Genomic DNA, 16,215 nt, shown 5'->3' with positions numbered 1-16,215 from the left:
GTCCCGGGACGAAGTTCATTTAGCGTGAGTGACCAGTTTCCGAACCAGATAAGCGGAACAACTGCTTTGTCAGGATTCTTACTTTCACTCCCTCCGTTCAACGCCTTCGGTAGCTCAGTTGGTAGAGCGGTGGACTGTAGAAGGTAATAAATTCAGATATCCATAGGTCGCTGGTTCAAATCCGGCCCGAAGGAATTTTTTTTTCTCTTCTCGTAATCACTCGGAAGTGGCCAGTGAATGAAGTTGCAGCACAAATAATCTTCTGCGTTCTTATCTCGCAATTCTTTCATAATTTCTTTCGAGTTAAATTATCTTTCTTGTTGTGCTAATTTTTTGATCCACCAATGATAACGTATTCGTGGAATCCCATTTAACTTTGTGTCCAATGATAGTAAATTCGATTGGTTATTTTGGAATGAAATCTTTCAACAAACAAGTGAGCAATGTTAGAACGACGGCTTCCGCGACAATGGCTTGATCCAGGGGCGGATTCAAGATTTTTTTCTGTGAGGGCGCACTAGGGTCTGACTGGTCTTATCATATTTGAGATTAAAAACAAAACACAACAATTACTGTAGAAAATATTTTTTATTATTTTTATATGAAAGTTATTAATATGAAATAAAATAATTGAGGCTCCGTAATACACAACATAAAACGGACATAATGAAAACTGTATTAAAAATCTTGTCCAGTATTTAAGCTTGTCTGGGTGGGGGTAGGGGGCACGGGCACTTGGGGATTTAGGGCACGTGCCCCCGTGCCCTAAATCCGCCCATGGATTTTTCCGGAGCTTCTCCTTCACAGCCCCTGAAAAAGACTCATCCAAGAGACAGCCATTCAGAGAACTGCATCCCGCCAACCTATGCTATATAATGGAGGTAGAAACCCCACTTTGTCATTGTTCACGTATCCGTCTCCATATAAATCCCAGGGGTATTGACATGCGCTTTTTATACCAAGTATAGAACTTAATTAACTGAAGAAATTAGAAATCTTCTAAGAATAAATCTATCCGTTCCCTTCTCCTTCTTAGAGGATAAGTTAGAATCGCAAATGCCAGAACCGCCCACTAACTCCCCTCCATTAACGAATTCATCTCCCATCTTGTTCAAAAATTTAACCCCAGACTGCAGTGGTGTAGCCAGGAATTACGTTCGGAGGGGTCCAAAACCAGGGGTGGAATTTTTTAAAAACAGGGTACTAAGTAGAGGCTTTTAAACTAATTTTAACACTTTTCATAATTGAAGAAACTTCATTTTACAAAGAAATCTTTTAATTCGTGATATTTCAATATTTTGTTTTCTTTTATGAAGTAAAATTATTGTGTTCAAATATTTCCGGGGGGTGGAGGAGGTTCCGGACCCTCCCCCCTCGCTACGCCACTGTCAGGGTGAAGCGTAGGTACTAATAAAACTGTGCTTACAGACATTTGGAATTACGGCCCAAAAACATATACACTGCATCAAAACGTTACTCTTCTATTAGTCTTTCGTATGTCTAAACCTCCCTCTAATCATGCGGTAGTAATTTTTTTCAACTTTCAAAATATGTAGTTAATAAAGAGGACAAAAAACATTCAAACGTCTATCAAATTCGCAGCAGCGATAAAAAAATTAAAATGTGCCAGATTTGTAGAAAAAAATATTAAAAATCAATATAAATTTTAAAAATCGTCGCATTTATTTAATATCATTTTATTTTCTTGAATTTTTCCTTATATATATTGCAAATTATTATTTTTAAGTTTTCTCTTCACAAGAACAACATTTTACTCCGAGACCGAAAGCATATACGCCTAATAAATCTACTTTTTTTAGCTGGCTCGTTGGGGTCCTGCCGGTATAGCTTCTGTAGATCTATCGCGCCTTAGACTCTGCCATTAGTCTTGATCACACGCCGGCGCCTTCGAACTGAAGTTGCTCCTAGGATATCCAACGAATCTAATGTAAACAAATCAACTGACGAGGAAGAAAACCCGAGAAAAATTGAGAGATCAAGCCAACCGATCATCCATATTTCGAACTTTATCAAACTAAAGTAGCAATGAGACGATTCTCACTATCATTTCCCGTTCAAACAAATATCAGTGAAACCATCTCACAAGGAGATTGGCTCGACGTAAAGAATATGATGCGTTACGTCGTCAAGTGATACAGCCAGAGTGCGAAGTCATGACGCAAGCCAAGCCCCGCAACGAAGATCATTTGCCATGAGTGACAAGTTTTAAGTGCCAGATAAGCGAAACAACTGCTTTCTAAAGAATCTTACTTTCTCTCTTAACATTCAACGCCTTCGGTAGCTCAGTTGGTAGAGCGGTGGACTGTAGCAGGATTTAAAGTCAGATATCCATAGGTCGCTGGTTCAAATCCGGCCCGAAGGAATTTTTTTCCCTTCTCGCAGCTACTCGGAATCGTTGCGGCGGCTTATCAATGAACGAAATAGTACCACGAATTTTCGGCCGCGTTCTTATCTCACAATTATTTCATAATTTCCTCCATAATCTATTTTATCTCTCTTCCTCTGCCAATTTTGACCCATCAATGAGGATATCCTCATCAATGAGGATATCTGAAACAAATTCCTACTACAGTCCACCGCTCTACCAACTGAGCTACCGAAGGCGTTGAAAAGGAAGAGGGAAAGTACGAATCTTTACTAAGCATTTTTTTCGCTAATCTGGCTCGGAAACTGGTCACTGAGGCCAAATGGCCTTCGTCCCCCAGATTGGCTCACCTAATGACGTCACACTCTGGCCGTCAATGAATGGATTTATCTATTGACAACGTAATTTATTATATTCTTTACGTCGCGCCAAGCTCGTGAGATGCTTAGGATGCTATTTTAAACTTTTTCAAAAATAACATTTCATTGTTTTTCGGAATGGATATTGAAAAAAGTCTCATAAATATGATTAAATTTAGATACCAAAGTATTATTTTATCCGACTTCCAAGGGCGTACTCAGGATCAAAACTGGGGGGAGGGGGCAGGCCATGGTTGTTCAAGCTGTAGGTAAGAATTAAGCATGGAAAAGGTGAATTAAAATCAACATTTTAAGGAAACTGTAACAGTTCTTTATTATCAACTGATTTGGGAGTTACTTGGTGGAACGATGAAATGTTCATGGTGAAACAAACCCCAGTACTGTTGCACAAACCTTTGTATTCTGTTAGACTTGATAATGACGGTATAAACGTCGAAATTAGTTGACAGCTAATATTAAAAAGTTTGTTGGAAAGTACTAGGTTTTGTTTCACCATGAGCTCTCTACTAGTTTTTAAAACTATTTGCTTGAAACGATATTATTTTCCATAAAGACATTTGCAATTTTTGCTTCTGGGGGGGGGGGGTCAGCTGCACCCTCCTGCCCCTCGCTGGGTATGCCCATTCCGAGTTCCACAATTTTGAGCCTGAACAATGGTATGATCTATCTATCATAATGGTATGATCTATCGTCATATGCCGTGACACTGGTTACGCATAGCCATTCACTAAAATTCTTCCGTAGCAAACATTCTCACATATATAAATTAGCCACTTCTCCTTCGTAAGATCCCATTTGGAATTACGCTGCCGGTGTTTGGGATTCAAATGAAATAGGCTTAAAAATAGAGTTCGAACGCGTGCATAGAAGAGCCGCCACGCACGTGAAAAATCGTTGCGATAGTCTTGTTTGTGTTACTGACTTCTTAGATAATCTCGTGTGGGAATATCTGCCATACCATAGACTGAAAAATATACTAAACCTATTATTTAAATTCAAGAGCTTTGTATTTTCCGACGAAGTTTGCCATATATTACGAACGCCAACACTACGGGAGATCAGTTCTTATAAATAAAGTGAGAGAGATAGACTGCAGAACAGATTGATTCACAATTCCGTATTTTCCACGATCAACAAAAGGCTATAACGGCAGCGATAGAACTTACAAACAATTCAGCTGATTTGTAGTGTAGCCTTCCATCTTATGGATTCCTTAATGCAGTTTTTTGAACTTTCTTGGTATTTCTAAAGGCCTGTTTACTCGATACATTAACGCGCACGCGTTAATGTCTGTTTGCATGAATGATTTTTGTGGACTGGAACGGAACATGTACGAATGCATGAACCAAATTAGAACAGGTTCTATTTTCTGTGCATGCATTCGCCCATGTTGAGTGGTTACACGGTACATTTTCGTGTTCATTCTCGCGTTCATTCATTTAGACATTAACTTGTACGGATTAATGTACCGTGTGAATAGGCCTTAACAGCATGTTTAGTGCGCTCTCTAGCTTTATTGGCCGAGAGTCTTCATGAGTAATTGGCAAGTTTTTCATTTCCATGAATTTTGGAATCATAATTTGTTTCTATGCGTGTCATTTTTGTTTCTGTGTGGTGTTTATGCGGGAAACCTCTTACATGCCGGTAATTCATCTCCCCCGTGCCAAATACCCTATATGTGACTCGCAAGGTATTCTGCAGATGCATAAAATATATTTCTTCACATTGACATAATTAACTGCACAAATCAATGTTCGAACAAAATTGGCGTAGAATCACTTGAAAAACATTCGGGGTCCGAGAAAATTCGTGAATGAAACATAAGATAATGGCGACGAAGATTCATTGATACAACTTTCATTGATAAGCTCGTCCGGCAGATGGCAGTGCGGATGAAAAATAAAATTTCTCCTTCGGGCCGGATTTGAACCAGCGACCTATGGATATCTGATTTGAATTCCTCCTACAGTCCACCGCTCTACCAACTGAGCTACCGAAGGCGTTGATTTTGAGTGGGTAAAGAAAAACACTTAGAAAGCATTTTTTCCGCTTATCTGGCACTGAAACTCATCAAGTGATCTTCGTCCGGGGTCTTATGCTAGCATTTTTTATGACGTCGAATTACGGATATTTACGAATGGCTGTTTCCCTCGACAATATAGTATTTATGTTTCATATCATTTATGACTATGGACTTGGTTCACGGGATGCAAATACATGCCGTCTGTTCAACATTTTCTAGAAGCGCTTTTCTAATTCTACGAGGGAGAAATTTTGTAATTGTATTCCCTGCGTCAACTTCATCTTCTGTCGGACCTGGAAGTATACTGAGTTTCTAACATGATGTTCCCTGTGTCGCTTTGAAATATTTCTATTCTTAATTCCTCAATCACTCTAAGGGTAGCGCATAGCCTCTAGCGGCTTCCAGTTTAATTGGTTTAAATATCTGTGTAACCCTTTCTGTAAATCCGTAGCGCAGCTTTCCTTTGTATATTATTAAGTTTTTCTGCGGCGGATTACATATATGATCACTGTATATTCAAGGCGTGGCCGTACGAATGCGAAGTAGCATATCTCTTTTAATTTTTCATCTGAATATCTTCTCACAACACCCTTGGCCAATATTGTTTTGGCTCCAGGGCAGAACAATGCTGTATTAATTAGCTTGTTGCAAAGAGGTTTTACATTTAGGAACCTCTGAGGCGATGCGTACCTTTTTCTCATGCCAATGCCTAAAGACAGTTTTACACGGGGCACGTACTTGCGCAATCTGACGTGTGTATGAAGGCGCAGTCAAAATTACATCGTGTAAAGCGGTGAATTGCTAGAACACATGCGAGAATGCGTGGACGTGAGATATAGCCCCTATTCTAATTTTGTTCATGCATTCGCGCAATTCCACGCCATTTTGAAATTAATGCAGCTCTAATCTGCGCAATTCCGTGCCCCGTGTAAAACGGCCTTAAGACCAGGCTCTGGTTGAATTATCAGAAAATATGACCATATTTAAATACGTAGGGAATCCCATATTGATGTTTGAACTGGCGCGGTGCCAGTTGTCCGACAATAAATTCTGATATATCGCCCCGATAAAATAAGGAAATCACGACGAATTTCGCCGTAAAATATTTTTACATCACTGGGTAAAATGTCATCTCGTAATAGTACATCATTATGTGTCATCAAGAAATAAGTTCTGGACCATTTAAATTTTTAAAAACGTAGCTTAACGCATGATTAAACGCATGGTAAACCAAATCTCACGCTAATCTTCGCGCTAAATCACCGGCTTTCGCGTCAATATCTCCTATGAATGCCACTACTCACGTATCTACATCTACATAATACCCTGCGAGTCACCTCTAGGGTGTTAGGGAGGGGGTCATAAATCACCAGCGTGCAAGAGGATTCCCACATGCACACCACACGGTACAAAAAAACGTTACGCATGCTAACATATTATACTACCGCATTCATGCAAAGACCCACTACTCATTAAATCTATCTGCCAATAATACTAGCACACACAAAACATGCTATTTGACACAGTGGATACGAAACCCTAGGGCGTGCTCGCCGGTTACTCTTCTAGGGGCAGGGCCTGGAAGCTTTTGCTTATCGCCTCTGCACCCCAAAAGGGGGTGGACTGGAGGGAAAAAAGGAAGGTGGCGCCGCCGCGATAGGAGCCCGACGACGCCTCCTGGGAGTGGATAGGGAAAGAAGGGAAGGGACGAGGAATCCCGCACCGTCACAAAGGCGGGCGGGTCCTACCATCAGCGAAACCTGGCAACAGCCATTGCTATTGTAACAATTTTGGAGGATTATCCTATGAGGAAGAATAATCCAACGATCAAATCGTTAGATTGCTATTTGACACAATAAGCAAATTCAGAAACTTGCATTGAGGTATCTCCAAGTTTATAGGCTACTCTACAAGTCATGTAACAATAAATGAGTTGTAACGCTGCCGTTATAATCTAACATTGATCGTGGAAAAAAGACATTCTGAATCTGTCTGCTCTACAGTATATCTTATTTTATTTATACAATATGATCTACCGTAGTATGTTGGCGCTCGTAAGATACGGCTAACTTCGTCGGATAATACCCTGTTCTTGGATTTATCTAATAGGTTTAGTCTATTTTTCAGTCTACGGTGGGACAGAGATTCATAGCCATCCAAGTTTTTCGAAGAGGTCAGTTACAATAACAAGACTGTCGTAACGATTTTTCACGTGCTTTCTTCTAGTGATGGGCAAAGTCGATCATTTTAGTGATTCAATCATTTTGACACGAGTCACATAAATGATTCAATCAATTGATTCAATCATTATGACCGAAAATACTCAAAGGAATCATGATCGAATTGAATAATCGAATAAATACTGCCTCATCTGCGAAGAGCATTGGTAACGCTGATTGCTATCCATATTATCATTTCATATACTATTTTGATTGTGAATTCCTAGATAAGTAAATTAGATTGCAAAAATGAAGGAAGCAGTGTCATGAAAATATTTGGGAAGGCAAAACTGCCACAGTTTCTTAACACTAATAGAATAATTTCTAACTATATATCTCAAAATATAACACAAAATACACCGCACACTATGCATGAATCTGATCTGCAGGATAATTTTATGAACGGCACAATAAAATGTAACCAGCTTTAACTTCTACTTCTTAACGTTCTCCTACAAGAGTCATCTTAATACTTCCTTTTACGTTTATTGGCGCTATTAATATTGTTAACTGCTGGAAAACATATAAGAAAAACATTACACAAGTATTCAGTTCTTCATAACATAGTATTTAATTTTCGCACAACTATTTCTGCCCTGACGAAAAGAGATCAAGCATCGATCGTTCCGAATTTTGAAATAAACCGGAAACCGGGATGATTGATATTAAACCGGAAGTCGGAGTGATTGATGATTGATGATCGACTTGTTTAACGAAATGAATCATGAGTCATTTGATTCACCTAGTGATTCAATCTTTTTGATCGAATCGTTCATGATCGACCCATCACTACTTTCTTCACGCAACACAAAACTCCAGTTCAGTGAGCAACGATCGTTCGATGAGTTAATTTAAAATGAAAAATAAGTTTATTAGATGTTCCTGTCTAACGTATGCATCGAACAAATATTAAGATTTATGTAACGACCTGCTGAATATGCAAGTTAACTGAGGGACTCCTACGGGCGGGTTCACTGTCGATTGTGTAGAGTTTCAAATAGGCATTTACGAGCCTTTCCTCGACCCTGTTAAGTTCGTTTTTTTCCAGGGTTCCATAAACGAATCACAGTGAATGAGGGAGACAGGTTCGGAAAGCATTTCCATACCAGCACACATTTCAATTTCAGCTCGTCCCCGAAAGCAATAAACCTACATCTTAGTAATGGCTTCATTTATTTAGATACTAATTTCACTCTAACTTGAGATTTATGACATTGTTTTTTATGGGCGAATCAATTTTAAAAACCTCGTTTTAGCGAGGAAATGATCGGAGACACATGTGAAGGAATATTATACTGAGGTTAACCGAAGTGAAAAACATCTCTCGTATGATTAAAAACTTTTGGGCTATGTCGCCGCGTCAATTAATTAGTAATAGTTAATTGACGCGGCGACATAGCCCAAAAGTTTTTCATCATAATGACGAGCACCCGCGAAAGTTTTAACGAAGAATCTCTCGTATGGGGTTTCTTTTTGAAGATAATAAAATACATAAACGCAGCTCGTATCGTTCGGTACAGTTATACGAGTATGGATATGATCAATAAAGAGCCGTAATTTATTCCTACATCTACATGCAAATAAAACTAAGCGAGGCGCCTGTATGGTGTTTGGCAGGGGGTGACCAATCACCTGCATGCAGCATGCAAGATGATCCCCACATGCACATCACGGGGTCATAAAAATATTACATATAATAACAAAATAAACGTCCACATTCATGCATAGGAAAAACCTGCCTATCGTTTGTATTTCCTATAGTACGAGGGTAGTTTGAAAAGTTCTCGGAACGGAATAGAAAAAATGTTCTCTCATCAATTGATTTTTCAATATAGTCTCCTTATAGATTACCACATTTGGTCCAACGATATTCTAGTGCCTTGATCCCATCAAGAAAATGAGACTTCTCTAGGCCTGCAAAATAGTTGTCAACTCCGGCTATCAGTTCTTCATTTGAAGTAAATTATTTTATCCACCAGGTCGACCATGAAAAAATTTCAGTTTTGGCAAGAGATGGAAGCTCTCCCGACCAAATTTAAATTCATTTGTCCTCTTGGCAACAGTTGACTATGAAGGAGCAGAGTCCCTTAGTGTATGCTGGGATTCGGCATTAATGTCCTTTGCTTTTATGTTCCTATTTTTACGAAGTACTTAATCACTGCACGAACCTCGATTTTTCCATCTTTGCAAATCATTATGCGGGAACAACAAAAAAGCCATGCCACCGTCACAGGTCTTTTCCACGAGCATTGACGTGGCATGTGTTTACAGCGAACAGTCATATGGATATCATGTGAATAGTTCGTTGCACTAGCGCTGACAACTCGTGGGGTTTCCGAGAACTTTTCAAACCACCCTCGTAAATCCATGTTACGTTATAACGAATGACCTTTTAAATCTCTCTCTTTGCAGTCTTTTTCCTTTGCTTTCTTCGCATGATCATGCATACAATCGTGCGGCGGTAAAGGAAGCATATTTTACGCGTCGCCTGAGGAGAAATCTCTTCCGAATTTACTTATTGTTCGTAAATTTTGACTGTACTTTGTTCTTCGCTCTGTGGAAGATTCCCATCCCAAATCTCCCAATATATTGTAAACGCTGTGAGTCTATATTTTTGAATTTTTCGCAGAACAAAAAATAAATCAGAATTGAAAATAAAATTTCCTTTAAAATGGCGTTTTATTCAATATTATGGGATGCACTGAAGTCCAGATATAAATTTGCAATGTAAAGGGGCACATCATTTTGACGCCGACAGTATATTGACCTTTTACATAGGGGATTATCAATATATTAATAATTGAACGTATATTGTGAAATGTATTAAATAATTATACACTCACACCCACATACCCTGGTTTAGGGTAACTTACCCAGGCGGGACTCGAACCTGCGACCTCTTATTTTGCAATACATGAAATTTTACTTGCCGCCACTGAGGTCGGCGTATAGGTGTCATCACGTAGATGAGCAATGGGTGACATATCATATAGTTTTGCATTTGAAAAATACGGCAATAAGCATGCTGATTGCTGAGCCAGTGGCGTACGAATTGCGTTCCGGGGGGGATCCAAAACAAGGGAGACAATTTTATAAAAACAGGGTACTAAGTAGAGGACTCTAAACCAATTTAAACAATTTTCATTATCGACAAAAATTTCATTTGTCAAAGAAAAATTTAGTAAGTTCATAAGTTTTTTATATTTTGTTTTCTTTTATGCAAGAAAATAATTGTGTTTTTATATTTATTTATTTCATCACCAAAAACGGCACGAAGGCTTTTACATTGGCTGTTCTTTAAATAAATAATACCTAAAAGATAACGAACAATAGCACAAAAAATAAAAACTAACAGAAAACAAAATTATTAAACATAAGAAGGGGTACTATTGATTAGACAATGGTGAATTATTCAGATGGCATTTTAAGGTGGCTTTGTAACTAGTGCCAGAGGAAAATAGGTCCAGGGAAGGGATTTTCGAAGCTAGGGAGGGGATTCGGTATAACAGAACCCCTATCCTGGCTATGCCACTGTGCTGAGCCTACCGAAAGCAGAATCCCAGCTCCATTGATCGATAGCTAAGATTTGGACATTCTTTTCCGTCCTCGGAAGGAGTACTACCCCTCCCAATGGCTGAACCTGAACAGGTTTTTGACGGTCTCCTCCATCGTGGGGTTTTTCCATCGCAGCCTGAGGACGATAAAAATTGCTTTTCGTAACTTCCGCCCATTTCCAGAATCCCGATCATTTCCTTTCCATATTTCCCGTTCGACCTTGACGCTTAAATTGCGCAGAGGCGGATAATATTTTTTTTCACTTCCAATAAGTCCAACCATAATAAAGTAGTAAGAAAAAGTATATTTATTGAGTTACCAGTTTTGCCTTTTTTTATTTGTACTCAGGACTACGTTCTAACACAGAGTGAGGAAATATACTTACTATGTGGCATTTCTCTCCAAGGTCGCGTCCAAAGGTTTCTACTATTACTTTAAGAAATGATTGCGGACATAAGATTTATAAATCATATGAGATGTCAAAGAGGTATTTTTTATTTGACGATCGTTTTGAATACACAATATTCACTAATGAAGACTTTTTACCAATGCATTTTTAGTACATATCGCTTGACTAATAAAAAAATAATTCACCAAAACAATGGAAAGCATTTTATTACCTCGGTTAGTACTGTGTATTTTTTTTTTTAAGATTTTTACTATCAACACTTTCGGGAGCTCAGATGGTAATGCGGTGGACTGTGTACTTGGCCTCAGCGACCAGTTTTCGGGTCAGATTAGCGTAATAAATGCTTTCTTTTTAGAATCACTCTTTCACTGTTTCTCCTCAGCGCCTTCGGTAGCTCAGTTGGTAGAGCGGTGGACTGTAGCAGGAGTTTAATTCAGATATCCATAGGTCGCTGGTTCAAATCCGGCCCGAAGGAATTTTTTTCTCTTCTCGCAGGTACTCGGAATCGGCGCGGCGGCTTATTAATGAATGAAAGAGTACCAAGAATAATCGACCGCGTTGTTATCTCACAACTATTTTATAATTTCCTCCATAAGTTATTTTATCTTTCTTCCTCTGCCAATTTTATCCATAAATGAGGACAAATGCATGGGAATTCCAATTATTTTGTATTCAGCCAAGATGAATTCCCTTATTAATTTTGGAATGAAATCCTCCTCCAACCAAACCCGTGTTTAGATTTTTATCCATCTTAAGTTGCTATGAAAACGTTCTCACTTTCGCGTACCTTACCTAATGAACATAAACGGTACTCATATATCTTTTAATTATAAAAATGGACGCATCAATTAATGAATTTCATCTGAAAAAATACAGAGGCAGATCAAACCTACACAATTCATTAATATATACTTGTCATTTAAGTTGAAAAAAGGCATAGAGAAATAATTATTTAGAGCTGAGATATTAAAGAAATGAATGCAGTAATTTTCCACCAAATGTCGTCTTAAAAAATACACCGTTTGTTACATCTTGTAATTAAAAACCAATCAGTCCAATAAAGCTATCAAATTAACGACGTGAGATGAAATATGCAGCCAGAATTTGGGTTATTGGTGATTCCAGCATTTTATTGATCTTGTGTTGCGAAAGGATTCAGCTCATTTTCGCAGCCATGTACATTCTTATTATTATTCTTATTTTAACTTTGTCGGAGTTTTCCCTTCGCTTTAGGGAATGAAAATTATCCCAAGACAATAGTATGTAAATGGGCTATAAGTAGGCAAAAAGATATGTAATTTGAGAAAAAATTCAGGTGAGAAAAAAATTGGGCTCGTCCGGGATTTGAACCCGGGACCTCTCGCACCCTAAGCGAGAATCATACCCCTAGACCAACGAGCCGGTTGAAATGGAGCGCGCTGGAAACCGGATTGGATTTTTCACTTCGCAATCAAGCAGTACCCAACGAAGGCTGTATAAGCTGTGTAGCCCGCTAAAATGTCCCTGTCCGAAATTGAAGATGTCGAACTTTTTTCGGATCTCATCATTGTCGTCGACGCACATTGCAAATTATATTATCCGGTATTGACTCAATTAGCACCTATTGTAGAAGTTATTTCGCGGTTATTTGTAGTGGGAATAACATTCCCAAAATAGTCATGTCATATGCTCAACAGTTTTGCCAGAGTAACTGGCCCATATTATAATTTAACATGATTTTTACGAAAAAGGAATATTTTTCATCCTATGATCAACGAAAATCATGCATGCAATAATTGCATTCCTATGATCCCAGTATTTCAATTTTATTGGTAATTCGATAATTTATAATTGACTCAATATGAATCTATCTTAGGTTTACAAAGAACGTGATTGCCGACAATAAGGGCATGGGGCCTTGGCCTTCAACAGTCTCCATGTTTGTAATGCAATATGAACACCAAGAGGGAATTGTCTGGCGTTGTCTATCATTTTATGAATTACATTTGTTGGGATTAAGAATGAAAACATTACATATTTTTACTCTATTTAGAGATTAAAAGTACAGATCAATAGTTTATATATTCTCATATAATAATTAGTTTCCCTAACGTCCAGTACAGTGCATTTCATCACCGAAACAAAATCACTGGACTCCCTTCATCTCATTGAGTGGTCAACACATATGCGGTATTAGCTTGCAGCGATTTCAAGTGAGATTTTATTTATTTTTATCTACTTGAAAACGGTTCACAGGTGTTTACATTAGCGAATTTACAACGATAAATAGCGAAGGACAAAATCAAACACCTTTGCCCTGGTTTCCAAGTAGGCTTCCGCGGAGATTATGATGTTCAAGTTCAAGTTCAAAAATCGTTTATTCCACGAGCATAACAGATACATAGAAGCAGAAATTTGTTCATCTTATATACACCCCGTTTGCCGCCTTTTTTTTCTCGAGGTGTGCCCTGATTGGTCAGGATCTTTGAAGACCCTTTTCCACGCGCTGGCGAGACTGTAGCCGTCTTCACGGTTGAAGTTCTTTGTCGTTTTGGCAATTTCAATTGCCTCCCTGATTATTCTCGGGTAGTAGCGGCCTTCTTTGTTCAGAAGAGAGGCGTTGTCAATACGGGGTGTATATAAGATGAACAAATTTCTGCATCAACACTTCAGTGGACCTGAGGAAGCCAACTGGAACGTTGGCGAAATATCGTCCTACAAAATGGATAAACGCGGAAGAATACCCGGAAAAACCAGCAGAATTCACCTTTGCCCTGGATAGGGGCAACCTACGCAGGTGGGACTCGACCCGCGACCTTCGGTTAGGCAAGCGAAAATTTTCCCCGACGACACAACGTAGAAGTATCTGTGAAGATTACTGATGAATGCAACTTCTTTACGATCGAGCAACCGTTAACGAAACTTTTCTTACATTTTTTTCCGGTGAAAATGATTTTTTAAGCATAGGTACCTGATTAACATATTGGCGATTGAGTCATGCATTTTAACGAGGAGATCATCAGTCAAATTGACTTTAGCTGCAGCAATCAACGCTTCATGTTAGAAGGGGTGTTATTGTTATTGGAGGAGAATATCTACCAAAAAATCATTTTCTGAAATTCATATCTCCACATTTTTGCAGTGATACACATGATTCACCAAGTCGGATTCTAATCAGCGATGAATTTTTAAAGGTGTAGTTCTTTTACAAATGAAAAAACGCGGGCCAGAGGCTTGTTTTTCTTCAAGCGCATGTCGAAACCGAGGCATTCATTGTAAACTATTTTTTTTTCGTTCGTTTTTCTTATTATTCAGATACTGTAGGGTCACTTTTTTAAAGGCATTTCTAACTCAACTGCCTATTTAAAGAACAAACGGGAGGGATTTAGCATTTTTATCACGTATTCCTTGTTTTGATAATATCAATACTACCTGTAATAATCACAGGTTCCCCTAATTATGATAATATCATTTAATTTGACTTCCCCAAGCTTTAAAGTAAATCTGCCCCCTCTGGCAACGTCCATTCGTTATTGCCCATCTAATTGTAAGATGACCTTATAGTAAGGAATAGTAGAGGACGGGTAGCCAGCACTCTCTTCAGTTAACTCGTGTACCCATAACATGAATCAGATGATGTGGAAAATTTAATCATCAATAAGCGCCATCGAGAAGGAAAAATGACGAAGAGCAAATCCATTCAAGGTTAGAACAATGTAAAAATAAAAACATGCAATGAGTCATAACGCCATTCATGTTATTAATCGAGACACTCGCATCCTTAACAGCACGAGGAAAGAATAATATTTTAATTCTCTCTGTTTTTCCGTGTATTTTCCTTTTTTCTCGTGATCACGTCTACTTTAGTGCGACGGTAAACGAAGTAATTGTTTCACTTCGTCTGATAAAAAATACTATCCAAATTTCTTAAGTAAATTTAACGTATACTTTGCTCTTAGCTCCTGTAAATATTACCATCCTAACTCGCCAAACATATTGGAAACGCTGCACTTTTTATCGTAACATCTCATCTCAAATCTGGCCGCCCTGCGTTGTACTCTATTGATTGCAACTATTAGCTCTACTTCATGAGTGCCACACTCTAGCCTTACTGGAGTCAGGTAGCTTATTTCCTTCACCTTCCTATTGCATTTAACGACAACTCTTTTTACAAATCCCAGTTTACGGCTTGGGTCACGCATATTTCGCGAATGCGTTTACCCCACGAAATATCCCGAGTGATGGTTACCCAAAAGTATTCTACTCTGCATTCTGTAGTTATATCCCGTTAGTAGTGTAGCACCTTCTTGAAGAGATTTCCTTTTTCCATAAATACATAACCATACACTTTTCAAAGTTTAATTATAACTCGCAAGAACTGCACCATTTATATATAGCTCATAACTCCTTTTTCCAATGCCAATCTATCGTAAGGGCCATCAATTTCTCTGTACAAATCATCTCTGAATGGGTAGATTTTGATCGTAACTACGGTAATAATGTCATTAATGTGAAGATAGAACAAAAGAAGACCTATAACACTTTCTTGGGGTACACCTGAGGAATCTTTTATTCAACCTCTAATGTGCTTATCTATACCTTATGCTTTCAACTTTTGAACAAGGGTTAGTGTTCTACCCTCCTTTTAAGTATTTTCAAAAGTACGATTTAGGCCAGTAGAGATGATGTAGACACTTTTAGTTATTATCATACACGTTTAGTCTGATATTATGCGTTTGAAGATTTTTAAGCTCGCTAAATATCCGAACCGCTGGTGCAAATGTTGCCTTCGCCAGATATTTTCCACGAAGCGAACCGTTGGGAGGCATAATGGTATGTATCTGGCACTTCCCCCTTCTCCCCGACCCTTTAAACTGCACCACTGCGTGCATATAGCCACCATTCCGCATCCTCCCAAAAGCATTGTGCCCGGGGCAGTTTCGAGAAAATCAGTCGCCCCTCCCAGCCCAGATGACAATGGGAAAAGGCCGAGCGCGAAGAGGAGGTGCACCCATGGCAAACAGCAGAGGAGGCCTAGGCTTTTGTGTGAGGGCCACGGACGAGCGGAAGGGGAAGGAGAGAACGTGGGATGGGGCTTCGGGTCGTTTTCGAGCGGGAAAAGGTAACTTTCTGGCCGTAAGGGAAGCGGAGGAGAATGCCTTCGAGAGGAGAAAGGCTCGTGAGGGTGTATGGCTTTGCTTCCAAGGCGGGAGGTGTTGGCGGCAGTGGAGAACTAGTACTTTGCTTTGGGGGTGAATGGATCA

The 16,215-nt window shown here is 39.0% G+C and overlaps 5 non-coding genes across 5 annotated transcripts; 3 read left to right on the top strand and 2 right to left on the bottom strand.

Annotated features, from left to right (window-relative positions):
• Positions 1-103: 103 nt before the first annotated feature.
• Positions 104-194, top strand: Trnay-gua. Its single transcript is given in 2 exon segments — positions 104-140; positions 159-194. It is a non-coding gene; the product is annotated as a tRNA-Tyr (tRNA).
• A 2,098-nt stretch (positions 195-2,292) lies between these two features.
• Trnay-gua lies at positions 2,293-2,383 on the top strand. Its single transcript is given in 2 exon segments — positions 2,293-2,329; positions 2,348-2,383. It is a non-coding gene; the product is annotated as a tRNA-Tyr (tRNA).
• A 2,292-nt stretch (positions 2,384-4,675) lies between these two features.
• Trnay-gua lies at positions 4,676-4,766 on the bottom strand. Its single transcript is given in 2 exon segments — positions 4,676-4,711; positions 4,730-4,766. It is a non-coding gene; the product is annotated as a tRNA-Tyr (tRNA).
• A 6,590-nt stretch (positions 4,767-11,356) lies between these two features.
• Trnay-gua lies at positions 11,357-11,447 on the top strand. Its single transcript is given in 2 exon segments — positions 11,357-11,393; positions 11,412-11,447. It is a non-coding gene; the product is annotated as a tRNA-Tyr (tRNA).
• An 854-nt stretch (positions 11,448-12,301) lies between these two features.
• Positions 12,302-12,373, bottom strand: Trnap-agg. The gene has a single exon. It is a non-coding gene; the product is annotated as a tRNA-Pro (tRNA).
• Positions 12,374-16,215: the final 3,842 nt, after the last annotated feature.

The sequence above is a fragment of the Ischnura elegans genome, chromosome 6, assembly GCF_921293095.1.
Source record: "Ischnura elegans chromosome 6, ioIscEleg1.1, whole genome shotgun sequence".
Lineage (NCBI taxonomy): Eukaryota > Metazoa > Arthropoda > Insecta > Odonata > Coenagrionidae > Ischnura > Ischnura elegans.
The sequence above is the reverse complement of the archived record's forward strand: the minus strand, read 5'-3'. Positions and strand labels throughout refer to the sequence as shown.